This window comes from Amia ocellicauda, chromosome 4 (genome assembly GCF_036373705.1).
Source record: "Amia ocellicauda isolate fAmiCal2 chromosome 4, fAmiCal2.hap1, whole genome shotgun sequence".
NCBI classification, from domain to species: domain Eukaryota; kingdom Metazoa; phylum Chordata; class Actinopteri; order Amiiformes; family Amiidae; genus Amia; species Amia ocellicauda.
The window spans coordinates 5,104,678-5,117,411 of record NC_089853.1 but is presented as its reverse complement, the minus strand read 5'-3'; the positions used below and the strand labels follow the sequence as shown (position 1 = coordinate 5,117,411).

Below are 12,734 nucleotides of genomic sequence, written 5' to 3'. Positions count from 1 at the left end.
CAGTGGTCAGAACCTATCAAAAGTGGTCCAAGGAAGGAAAAGCGGTGAACCGGTGACAGGGTTATGGGCGGCCAAGGCTCACTGATGCACGTGGGGAGCAAAGGCTGGCCCGTGTGGTCCGATCCAACAGACGAGCTACTGTCAGGGTGCCCATGCTGACCCTTGTCCACTGCCGAAAGCGCCTACAATGGAAACGTGAGCATCAGAACTGGACCACGGAGCAATGGAAGAAGGTGGCCTGATCTGATGAATCACGAGTTCAGGGTGTTGACTTGGCCTCCAAATTCCCCAGATCTCAATCCAATCGAGCATCTGTGGGATGTGCTGGACAAACAAGTCCGATCCATGGAGGCCCCACCTCGCAACTTACAGGACTTAAAGGATCTGCTGCTAACATCTTGGTGCCAGATACCACAGCACACCTTCAGAGGTCTAGTGGAGTCCATGCCTCGACGGGTCAGGGCTGTTTTGGCTGCAAAAGGGGGACCTACACAATATTAGGCAGGTGGTCATAATGTTATGGCTGATCGGTGTATCTATATCTATATCCATCTTGTATTAATATAATTTTTATATTAAGGAGAAGGTTTAGATTTGTATTGAGTAGTTCATGTGTCAATGTTTTTCCAAGGAGTAGTTTGGCTACTTTGTTTCTTTATGTGCTTAGTTTTTAGTTACGAGTAAAGTAACACATATGGCTAAGTATAGATGCTGCAATAAAGAATAACTCGAGTCCAGTGGGAGTTTAGTTCTCACTGTTTTCTGTGGAATTATCACTTCACTTCACCCTTGTGTCGACTGAAGGATTGAACTAAGTGAAATGCATATTACAGTCATGTACCCCGGCTCCCTTGTCTATTCCACCCGTCCCATCACTGGTACCAAGCAAACTTAATGTGTCCACTTCAATTAAACATCAAAATGGCTTTTGTGTTTCGCAAGACTTACTTATGAACACCAGCGAACCGTCTGACAAACCTCGTTTTTGTCGAGGGGCGCGCATTTGTGGACACGTGTGTCCTAATAAGTCAAATCTGTGCTTCAGAAACGCAGTGACCTGTCCAATGCAAAAATCCAGCATTAATTAGCAGGAAAATTGCCAGAGGAAAATGGCCTTGGGGAAATTTTGGAGAGATGAAAGTAGACATTTACATGCTTAATTTACTTTAGCTCATTGTTTTTAGACTCCCCTGAGATGAATACTGCGTCTTACTCTATAGAAGACTGATCTTGATAACTTGTTTTAATAGTTTCACAAATTGTATTATTTCAGAAAGGCTATTAGCTATATTAGATGTATATATAAGGATATCGTCTGCCTCTGGAGAAAAACAAAGCCTATAGCAATCACTCGCATATATTTCTTGGTAATGTGTTCAGTGGGCAATGCCTTTGTATATTTCAGAATTCACAGCTAATGCATCTAAATTGTTAAAGTTCTGCAAGAGGATATTTTTATCCGCCACCACTGGGCTGCATCTGGAAATGGTATAGTGTTTCAGCTACAACAACCAGCGTTTTAAACGGAAATGCATCTCAAATAATATGTCTGAGTCAAGATCACATTTAAAAGTCAATTTTTGGAAATGGCATGGCGTCTGGGAAACGCTATTACTGGAACTCTCTTTGAAACACTTCAGGGACCATTAATTTTGAAATCAGTAAAAGGAGGCAACTGGTTGATGGAGATGGGGGTATAATTAAAAAAGGGATTTATGTTACTATATAATCTTAGGATTAATGCTTTTTTTCTTTTTCTTTTTTTTAAACTAAACCCATTTTAATAATTATAATGATCTTGTAAGGCAAGAAAGAGCTGTAATAATCAGAGGCCTTGTCCTCTGTTTCTCTGTGTAATCTTATCTCCAGTACACACAATCTAACAGTGTGATACAGCACTTTATATACAAACAGAAATGGCTTCTGAAAGAAATAGGATTGTCTCTCTATGAGCTGAATTTTCTAAGCGAGGCCTGCGGCTGAAATCCTAAATCTTCAGAAGGGTACTTTGTCCTTATTTGCTAATGGACTGTGTACTGTAAAATAAAAACACACTTACATGGTGTACTTTAAATTGTCCTTGGTGTGGCCATTACCAACAGATCAGTAAAGGTTTAAAGGGCCGTATGTACAGTGAAAACCTGTCCGTCATGCTTTGATGGACACTTTCCTCTCAGATTTCCTCCTTTGGTTGCTTTGATAAACAATGAAATGATTATAGCCTGTAGTATTAATGAAACACTGATTCTAATGGGTGAAAAACAAGAGTTTAATGGTGCGCTTCAAATGGACTCCATTTTAAACTAATTCTCTATTCGCTGTCCCTCGGAGAAACCTATTAGCATTTCATACACAACAGATGGCTAATAATAAAAAGGGGCGAACTGATCATTTTTGCAGAATATATTTGCTTAAATGACTGTTTCTCTCTACGTTGGGGACATGTTTTTAAATTGTTTTTTTTTTGTGTGTTCTCAGTGTATTGACATCAAAAGACAAAGTAAAAAAAAAAAAAAAGGTAATTATTTGCTAATGTATTTCATTTTTTAGTAAAAGATTCCTCACTCCGTATTTGACTACGGTTTACCATACTGTAATTTGTTGCCACTTGTAAATTGTCAACATGTTTATCAGCCCCAGTGGTAAAATATTGACATTAAAAAGATGAACCACAAAATATATCTTTCCCAAGTCATATTTTCACTGCCGGTGTCTGCAGAAGGCTTCCCAAAGCTTTCTCTCCCGTTTTATACTCTTGCTCGTTTCGGGTTTTATTTTTTCGGTGCAGCTTGAGTGACAGCTCAGTATTTTCAGTTGATCTGGCTGCAGGACATTGTGCAGCGAGTCTTGCTGAGTTGGCAGAAAAAACGTACAGTACAGCTTGAACACAGAGCAACACGAGAGAGAGACTTTCAGCAAGACTCCCCCGGAGAATTCCCCGCCTGGCTAAATGGGCCCTTAAAAAAGCTTAAAGGAGATCCGAACTGAGGCTTTAACAGTCTGAAGTGCCATGGAGGACCCAGAGAGAGGACTCACGAGGGCCAGCTGCGATTCAGGCGTGCGCTGTCTTTAAAGGCAATCTCTGTGCATTTTAAACAGAAGAGCGTCGTGCATGTGCCCGTGTGTTCATTTATTTATCTGTTTATGTGGTCTCCCTGCCTGAGCTTCTTTATCTTTGATCCGTTTAAGTCACTGTACCTCGTCATCTTCTTAAAATAAATCTTCATTTCTGAGAAACTGAATTTTAATTTGGCAGAGGAGAGGAAAATGAATGTCCTTGCAGCACAAGAGGTTCTGGATTTGGCAACGTCCTCTGATAGCGTTTTTTAAAGCTAAAGTGCAGTTTTCGGTATTCAAATGTAACTTATGTCTGGTGTAGTTTGACCTAAATAATTAACATGTCCAGCAAAGTGTGAATGTAACCGTTATTGCATACAAACATTAAGTAAGTTTGCTAATTGTCCCTTACATTTATGTATTTGTTGTTAACTTATCTTTTAAATAATACATATCTATTTCATCGAGCGCAAACATGAATTGCTAATTAGGCGAAGGTGGAGGAAAAGCATTGTTCAGTGTGGACAGTTTGGGTCACAAGGTTTGCTCTGGTCATACAATACAACCCACTCCCTCTTATTTATTTCTGTAATAATCCTCCTCATCGTAATATTACTACTAAAACAACAACTACTACTAATAATAGCTTTGTTTAGATCCATTGCCAGACTATGATTTGATAACTGTCAGTCACAGCACATTTCTTCCGATTGCTTTCTCTCCAACAGCCGACATACGACCTCCTTCACGCTTCACAAGATAAGGAGATCGACTCAAAGTCGCCCTCGGCAAGAACTCGCGTCATTTTAACCTTGTGACAACACTTGCAATATTAACAATGGGAAAACTCAATTTTCTTGGTCTCTTCCGTGTCTGAAACTGAATTACCTGGGCCGAGACCAGGAGCTCGGTTTGACATCTGCATTTCTCGTTTCTTACGAGAGACTCAAAGTCCCGACTGAGCCAAAGCAGCCGTCTGGGGTCTGCGGCCCTCCTGTGTGATGGAAACATTATTATTCCCCCTCTCTCTGGAATAGAATGAAAGACAAATTATGTTGCAGAAACTTCATTTATATATATAAAAATCAAGCCCATTACAGTGTTTTAAGTCAGGCTCCCTGCTGCGGCCGTGTGTGAATGGTACACATTTAAGCACTTAAGCAGTTCTCCCGAGCACAGGATAATGGGTGAATCCAGTCACAATTTTGGGCTGTTATCATGTAACCAAGTGAGGATAATGAGTTTGACCAATTTTTGGATTGTTTCTTAGCAATGATTTGGGAGCTGACATTAAGTATTTTAAAGAGGGGGGACAGTAGAAAGTTAGGCTGTTTTAGTTTGTTTTTGTCTTCCCTTGCGCCTTTCCGAACATCAAGTCTTAGATAAGAACATAAAGTGTACACACGAGAGGATGCCGTTCGCCCCATTGTGCTCGTTTGGTGTCCATTAATAACTAAGTGATCAAGGATCCTATCCAGTCTGTTTTTGAATGTTCCCAAATTGTCGCTTCTACCACATCACTGGGGAGTTTGTAACGAGATTGTGACGCCTCTCTGTGTGAAGAAGTGTCTCCTGTTTTCTGTCTTGAATGCCTTGAAGCCCAATTTCCATTTGTGTCCTGGGTGCGTGTGTCCCTGCTGATCTGGAAAAGCTCCTCTGGTTTGATGTGGTCGATGCCTTTCATGATTTTGAAGACTTGGATCAAGTCCCCACGTAGTCTCCTCTGTTCCAGGGTGAAAAGTGTGGTGGGATTCACAGGCGTTCCAGATCGAACCTCATGTTTCAGGGCTGCAGGAGGGGGGATATGATCGGTGCCCCCGGGCGATCACTCGACACCCTCTTTTGAAGGAACACAAGCGAATCTCCACTCCAGACACATTGAAGTGGTTTTTCAGCCTCGGCCCCCCTGCAAAGGCCGACCGGAGGCAGGAGCTCTATTGCCCGGTGCCTGTGAGCGCGTGCTAATAAGCCGCTCTTGTTTTCAGCAGTTTCACTAATGATATTTCACAGGAGATTATTTATGTCCACTGGAGGCATGTATTTATTTTTCATAAAGGCTTTATTTATAATAATGCTGATCTGGACGAATGTGCCGTGCTGGTCTTGTAATTTTGAAACTTAAGTTGTTACAATTGTTTTGTTTCTTTTTTTTGTTTGGTTAAATCCTATGGGCGGTGTGTGTGTGTACGGTGTGTGTGTGTGTACGGTGTGTGTACGGTGTGTGTGCGGTGTGTGTGTGTGCGTGTGGTGTGTGTGGTGTGTGCGGTGTGTGTGTGTGTGTATGTGTGTGTGTGGTGTACGGTGTTTGTGTGTGTGTGTACGGTGTGTGTGTGCGGTGTGTGTGTGTGTGTGTGTACGGTGTGTGTGTGCGGTGTGTGTGTGTGCGGTGTGTGGGTGTGTGTGCGGTGTGTGTGTGTGCGGTGTGTGTGTGTGTGTGCGTGTGTGTGTGTGTGCGTGTACGGTGCGCATGTGAGCGGTGTGTGTGTGTGTGCGGTGTGTGTGTGTGCGGTGTGTATGTGTGTGTGTGTGTGTGTGTGTGCGCGTGTGTGTGTGTGCGTGTACGGTGCGCATGTGAGCGGTGTGTGTGTGTGTGCGGTGTGTGTGTGTGCGGTGTGTATGTGTGTGTGTGTGTGTGTGTGTGCGCGTGTGTGTGTGTGCGTGTACGGTGCGCATGTGAGCGGTGTGTGTGTGTGCGGTGTGTGTGTGTGTGTGCGGTGTGTGTGTGTGCGGTGTGTGTGTGCGTGTGCGGTGTGTGCGTGTGTGTGCGTGTGCGGTGTGTGTGTGTGTGTCTTGTCAGGTTTTTTTCTCCAATGCTATGTGCAGAATATTAACTCACTTGAGTAAACATTGATATTTCTTGTTTCATTGTTTTTCTTTGTTCCAAATCATGAAAATTGTGCCATATATTCATATATACATAGTCTATAATTGGTGTGATGTATCATTCTCCAATTACATGTATGTTCAGTAGGTCTTCAAGGGGTCAGATCACAGTTCTACCTTTTGCGTTTTTTTAACCCCTTCTTTTCCTGGAATGAACCTTTTTTCCCTTGCTCAGCTTTGTCTGGGGTTTCATATTCATCGGAAGGATATGTTTTCAGTCCTGCAGTAAAATGAAGTGGCTTTTGGGAATATTGGAATAATTATACAGTTTTTATTTCAAATCTTTAGTAGTTGTTTCCAATTCTGACTTCAGTGTCAATCACCACCTTGTTACAGGTAGGAGAAAATAAGTCTGGGTCCCTTTCTCAACTACCTCCCTCTGAGGTAATGGTGGCGAAGATATTTAGGTACATGAGAAATGGGGTGGGAACAATATGATCTTGAGTGGTTTCCTGCAGACCTTTGCGGACATAAAAATGTATTTAAATCCGAGCCGCTTTGAATGGCTGTGGGGGGAGAAATCTTTGCATCGAACAGCTTTCAGACGCGCAATGGGATCGCAATAAAAATGTCAGCGTGAGTGCACTGGGTTTAACGAGAGTGTGTAATTAGAAGCTACACAGAAGTACAAATCTCCGAACATAAGCTTGTGGGAGAAAAAAAGAAACGGCAAACCCCAGCCCTGGGGGCACAGGCTTGGTTAAACAGAACTCTGTTTTGTTTTTTTCTCCCCACTTTATTAATTTATTTAAACAAATGTATCTGCTATTTTCACTTAATGGGTGAATGTTTATCTTCGAGCACACATTATGAGATATGATGGTTGATCATTTACGTAAGAACACTTTACTTGGTGTGCATTCCTATTAGGCATCATTTATAGGCAGTGAATTGATTCACCCGTCATGTTCTCTGTGCTGTTCTCTGCTGAATCAAAGTTGATGGGATTTCAGACCAAATGACTCTTCCTGGGAAACTGAATTTAATTATTTGTGTTTCCAGTAAGAGGGACCAAAATGGGGCAAACCATCTGTCTCCAAGGAATTCTGAGATGTGTTTTTTGCCCATAGTAATACATGGATCCTGAGCATATCTTGTGATGAATGGGTGTAAATTAAGGACTTCATAAAAAGGTATGTGTGCGGAGTCCTTGAACAGCAGAAGATCTGATGCTTTGTAATCTGTGCTTGAGGTCGTAAGCATTTCATTGCTTGATGTGCAGGCAGGCCCAGTTTATGCGAGGGGGGAAAAAAGATAAAAATAAATCCCTGAAACGTGCCTCTTCACTGAATAGTCCGACTACAAAAATCAGTAACCATCTCCGAGGTGTCCTAGAGATTTCGTGGTTGCTTACGTGGGCAATAATTAAGAAGGATGAAATGGACTACAATCAGGTGAGGATAACGACAATCGACAATGTTGCTTTTTGTAGTCCAACCCATCCCCCCCAAACATCTTAAAGCGTCTTGTGTCTATTGGCGATCAGAGCAGTCCGCTAGGTGAACCAGAAGGATTTGATACCTGTGCAATTGCATCATTTGACTGCTGAGCCGAACACATCACCTACCGATGGAACGACCCCATTAATCCACTGATTAACCTTTTCATATTTTCCATCCTTCGTCTGTTGCATAACCTGTGGAAATGGAACTGGAACTTGGCTTGTTGACGTACCGTTGAAATCTGGGCGTGATCTGTGCAAGGGATGCGTTTCTGTATCCTGTATTCCTTGGCCACATGTTGCTGGAGGTGTTTAGTCTGGTGGAGCCACATTCTGGTGAGAAACACTGAGGTTATCCAGCTTTGGTACCAATGGGTTTAATAAGGCATAGAGCCCAGTCACGTTTATTCTCCATTGGGATTTTTTTTTTTTTAATTGGGTAGGTCAAAGGAATGAGTGCCAGCTCTGACCTGCTGAAATCTTATCAAGATCTTGACCCGCAACTATGAATTTGTTGACCTGTTCTGTGCAATGTTTACTGCACAAATGGCAGCAGACAACAACAACATACTCATTCTTATTTAAATAGCGCTGTTGTGTGAATGGAAACAATTTGCGGCAGACGAACACTTGCGACTCTCAGCAGTGCCGTGGAATTGGGTAACATCAATATGAGCTCTAGAAAAGGATGCAGTGCTTGGAGATGAAATTAAAGTAGTACAACCTGAGGGAAGCTGAAGGATTCAACCCCAGGAAAAGATTACTCTCCCAAAAGCATTTACTTATCTGTCTCTCCTGCCGGAAAACACGGTCATATATTAATACTTTTCTTCTAGACTCAAAATAGCATCATTTTTATTTTTTCTTCTTTCTTTCAGAGGGGATTCGAACTTCTGGGACACGGCTGGACAAGTTGGGTTGGTCCTGAGGTGGACATGGAGCTTTTACCCTGAGTTGATATCCTTCAAATAGGTGAGTTCCCTCTCTTTCTCAAAAACACTCCTGCTTTTAAAACAGAAGATTTCAAAGAGGCAAACCTTACAGAAACGGGGTTGTCTGGGTAATTTGCGTGTGACCAACCACAAGGTCTGATTCATTCACATCGGTTTGAAGTGGAGGGCATTAAAGAGTCAGAAAGGAAGGTAGATTAATGCGATTTTAATTTGCTTCTTTCACTTTCTTTTGAATTTCTGTCCCTGCGTATTCTGTTTTTTTTCTTTCACAAGCTTTGTGTGGCTGAAATAAGCCATCGTGATTTATTGACAGCACTAATGCTGGCTTTTCAAAGATTTATTTTACTATAATCGTACACTGCCTCTTAAGAACAAGCTGTACACGAACGGCCTTTATGCATCAGAGAAATCCACAACGGCAGGTACTCACAATGCATCGAGAGACTTGGGGGGGGGGGGGGCACAACTGACCTCATAGACGGCTGCAATCCGTTTGATCGATGTTCAGCGGAAACCTGTGCTACTTTCCCAGCAGTGCAGTTTCTAGTGGATTGAGAGGAATGGGTCTCTGCAGCCACGTCATGTGATTAAGTCTTTATCTAGGGGGGCAGTAGACTGTAGTCCAAAATATATCTATGTGTATACTGGTGAACATGGTCTCCTTGTTACAGTCTATGTCTAATCACATGATGGAGGCTCGTCACATGACTTCTGGTAAAACCGTTTGCTTCAGAGCTTCTGGACATTGCTTAATGATTGTGTCTTTTTCTCCTAACCGTGAACGCAGTCTTAATGAAAGGGCATTGACGCTCCAGGACTTGGAAAGTAAATATCCAGTCGCCGGTTGAATGATTACACAGCAAACACGCCCACAGATGGTCTCTCAGCTCGGTGGGAATAAGGCACATGAAACTTCCAGGTCTTTCTTCAGCACAGTTCAGCAAGAGCCCCCTTTATATACACCCGTTTAAAGATTATTTTATGTTCTGGCTCATGGTCGGGAGTGATTTGGGTCTTAGCGTTTATTCTGGGGGGACCCTAAAAGACCAAAACTGCTGCTGCTGGAGTTTTTCTCTGGAAATTTCACTCCTGTTAAAGATGTAAAATAAATAAAGCAGGCAAGCGATCTATAAACCTCACATGGGGTTATTGTTTCATACATCCTGGGAAGCTGAAATTAAAGTGGTTTCATGTGGCTCAGCACTGTGGGGAAAAAAACTGAGATTTCTCTCTCTCAACACGTTACCTCGACGGCTGCACCCTTGCTAAACTGCTGTTGTGTGCATTAATTAAGGCGCTAGTTCAATTAACTTCCTAATTACTGGGATGCACTTTTGGGAAATCATAAATTCAGTCAACTAACGGGACAAACGTGCAGTGAGATTTATTTTGATTCAATGAGCGCTCAATTAGTGATGTATCAATAATCGTGACCAGCTTTGGCCTTGCGTCTCGTTTGCATTAGGCATGAAAGTGCACACTTCACTGCAGGCCTGCCTGGATTGTCAACCGAGGTACGGCCTTCTCTCACGCTGCTGTGCAAATAAATAAACAGTGACGATGTTCGGCGAGCGCAATGCGGGATAAATACGATGAACCACTGATGGAGGCGAATAGAAAACGCCTAGTAATCATTTGAAATGACAACGCAAATGTATTCCTTTTTGGCATTTTAAGTGAAGCATAAAGGTGAAAGTGGAGATCTGTGGCAGCCGGGTAATTAGCCCAGTGCTTGTAATTTATCCCACGATAGCGCTGTCTTTCTGTTGGGTCTTTATCGCACTCGTCTAATGTGTTTCAGCTGAACCGCTAAACATAGCATAAGGAATTAGGGCTGAGGAATATGCAAAAGAGATGCTAACAGCTTTAGTATTCCTAATGGCCAAAAGCTCTTAATTAACAGGAAAACAGACTGTAAAACTTTGTGTGAGCGATGTATCCTGCCCATTAGAGAGAGCAGCACTTTAATACAGAACAATGGTACACGAGAAAGTGAATAAATATATCCTGCAACTAGACGTATTATAAAGACATTAAATCGGGGGCTTACAGGGAAACTAATGTTTCCCATTCATTCTGCAAAGCAATTAGTGCAATGTTTATCATTATTTGTGGAGAAGTAGACATACAATGCTTTAGGTACATCTGGACTCTATAATTTGTTTATTTATGTACTGTATTCATATTCTGCTCCACATTAGAACCAAACCAAACGAAACACCCTAAAAACAAAACCTAGAAACTTAATGTTTGGTAAAGTTTTGCTGAAAAAATCCTGATTTGGTCCTCTGAACTGTCTGTAATTGTGTTCTTCAAATGTCTGAACTTTACAATTGAGTATCTGAACTTTTAAAGATATCTTGCGAAGCATCGAATGGGTATCAAGTCTCTGAGTGTGAGGAGTGTGGAGCATCTGGAATATCCACCCTGTCGCTCTGAAAGTGAAATATTTAGGGGTAAAAAATAATTTAAATGTATTGCCTCATTTAGTAGGTTTGGCAAATACAACACGCACAGCTGCAAGACGGCTACATTATGCAGTTTGGAGAAAGTCACGGTGTCCTTGGAATCCATGGGAGAGACGCAGAGTGACAGGTGAAAGTAAAAGGCCCGTTTCCTTACTGACTGCAAACATGTCGCTCGTTTTTTTCCCTTCTTCTCCTGAGTTCTATGCAAATACAGACACAGAGTCCGCACACATCCCTAACCTATATGCACTGCTACCAAGTCTCCCTTTAATCAACTTAGATGGGGATGTGAGTGAATTTAAGAATACATTACTGACTCATGTCTTGCACCTGTTTATTCTGCTGTTAATAGAATGCCTCGTCTCTCATGACTGCATTTGCTCAGAACTTCAGATTGCTTCAGTCTGAACACATTTTAATTTTTATTTTTATTTTTGCGTTCAACTTCCGTACACAGATTGCCTAGTTCGTAATTCACCCCGCTGTCTTACCAGATCTTGCCTTCACCCTAAGAAACATGATCCTTAGTTATTTAACCTGTGAGGAAGCAAACCTCTTAAGCCGGGGTCTCCTACACTACACTCCTACACTTCTACAGGAATAGAACTAGATGAAATAACGCATGAGAAAGACCTAGGAGTCTATGTGAACTCCTCACTTTCTCCATCCAAGCAATGTGGGGAAGCAATAAAAAAGGCAAACAGGATGTTATTGTCAAAAGTGTAGAATTGAGAACAAGGGCAGTGATGTTCAGACTGTACAATGCACTAGTTAGAGCTCATCTGGATACTGTGGACAGTTCTGAGCTCCACACTTCAAGAAAGATATCGCTGCTTTAGAGGCAGTTCAGAGGAGAGCAACCAGACTTATTCCAGGTCTGAAGGGAAAGTCCTACTGAGAGACTGAGGAACTGAACCTTTTCACCCAGGAACAGAGGAGACTACATGGGGACTTGATCCAAGTCTTCAAAATCATGAAAGGCATCGACCACATCAAACCAGAGGAGCTTTTCCAGATCAGCAGGGACACGAGCACCCGGGGACACAAATGGAAATTGGGCTTCAAGGCATTCAAGACAGAAAACAGGAGACACTTCTTCACACAGAGAGGCATCACAATCTGAACAAACTCCCCTGCGATGAGGCTGAAGAGACAATTTGGGAACATTCAAAAACAGACTGGATAGGATCCTTGATCACTTAGTTATTAATGGACACCAAATGAGCGCGATGGGAAGAATGGCCTCCTCTCGATTGGACACTTTCTTATGCTCTTATGCTTTTTTAACACACTCCAGTTCAGTTGGAATGGGGGCCCGTGCCCTTGGGGGTAGTGCGATCGGGGGTTGTGGCTCTGTGTAGTGAAGGATTTTAACCATGAGAGAAATGGGCATCCTGGCTCAAGGGATCTTCTGCACCAGTTCCTCTGTGTGCTTTACTGAGAATGTGAAATTGTATTCTTGTAAGAAGCTTGTATGCTTTCGATTTTGTCTTGCAGTGCCGTTAAGAGCTACAGACTGCTTACCGAGACAGTGCATGGATTTAAAACCCATGTTATTCCTCTGAGAGACGGTTGGTTTCATATCCGAGAAGTGAATTAGTTCTCGGTGTTCTATAACGTGTGCAACATGGAGCGCCAACACGCAAATCTAATGTTCCCGTGACGGTGGTCTGCTTCACTTTCTCTCTCCTCCGTTAATACACAGTGCACTGCGCTTACATCCTGATGCAGTGGAATTCATTTTACATGAAACAAGTTGGGTTTGTTTTCTTTTGTGCGAGTCAGTGTGTGTGCGGAGGGGTATTTCGTTTTTCAGTAACAACTAGTTGTCTAGAAGGGATACACTGTACATTAAATATAATGAAACCTACTCGACACATTCTCCTGTCTACTTGAACACTGATATTATAATTATCTTCTCACCAAGGAAGG

The 12,734-nt window shown here is 42.4% G+C and overlaps 1 protein-coding gene across 1 annotated transcript in view; it reads left to right on the top strand.

The window, feature by feature from the left end:
- The window catches only part of large2 (LARGE xylosyl- and glucuronyltransferase 2), a 172,372-nt gene that overhangs the window by 30,913 nt on the left and 128,725 nt on the right, over window positions 1–12,734 (top strand). The window contains exon 2 of the mRNA XM_066700593.1: window positions 8,260–8,353. The gene's annotated coding sequence lies outside the window, so the exon portion shown is untranslated. The remainder of the gene's footprint in view (window positions 1–8,259; window positions 8,354–12,734) is intronic.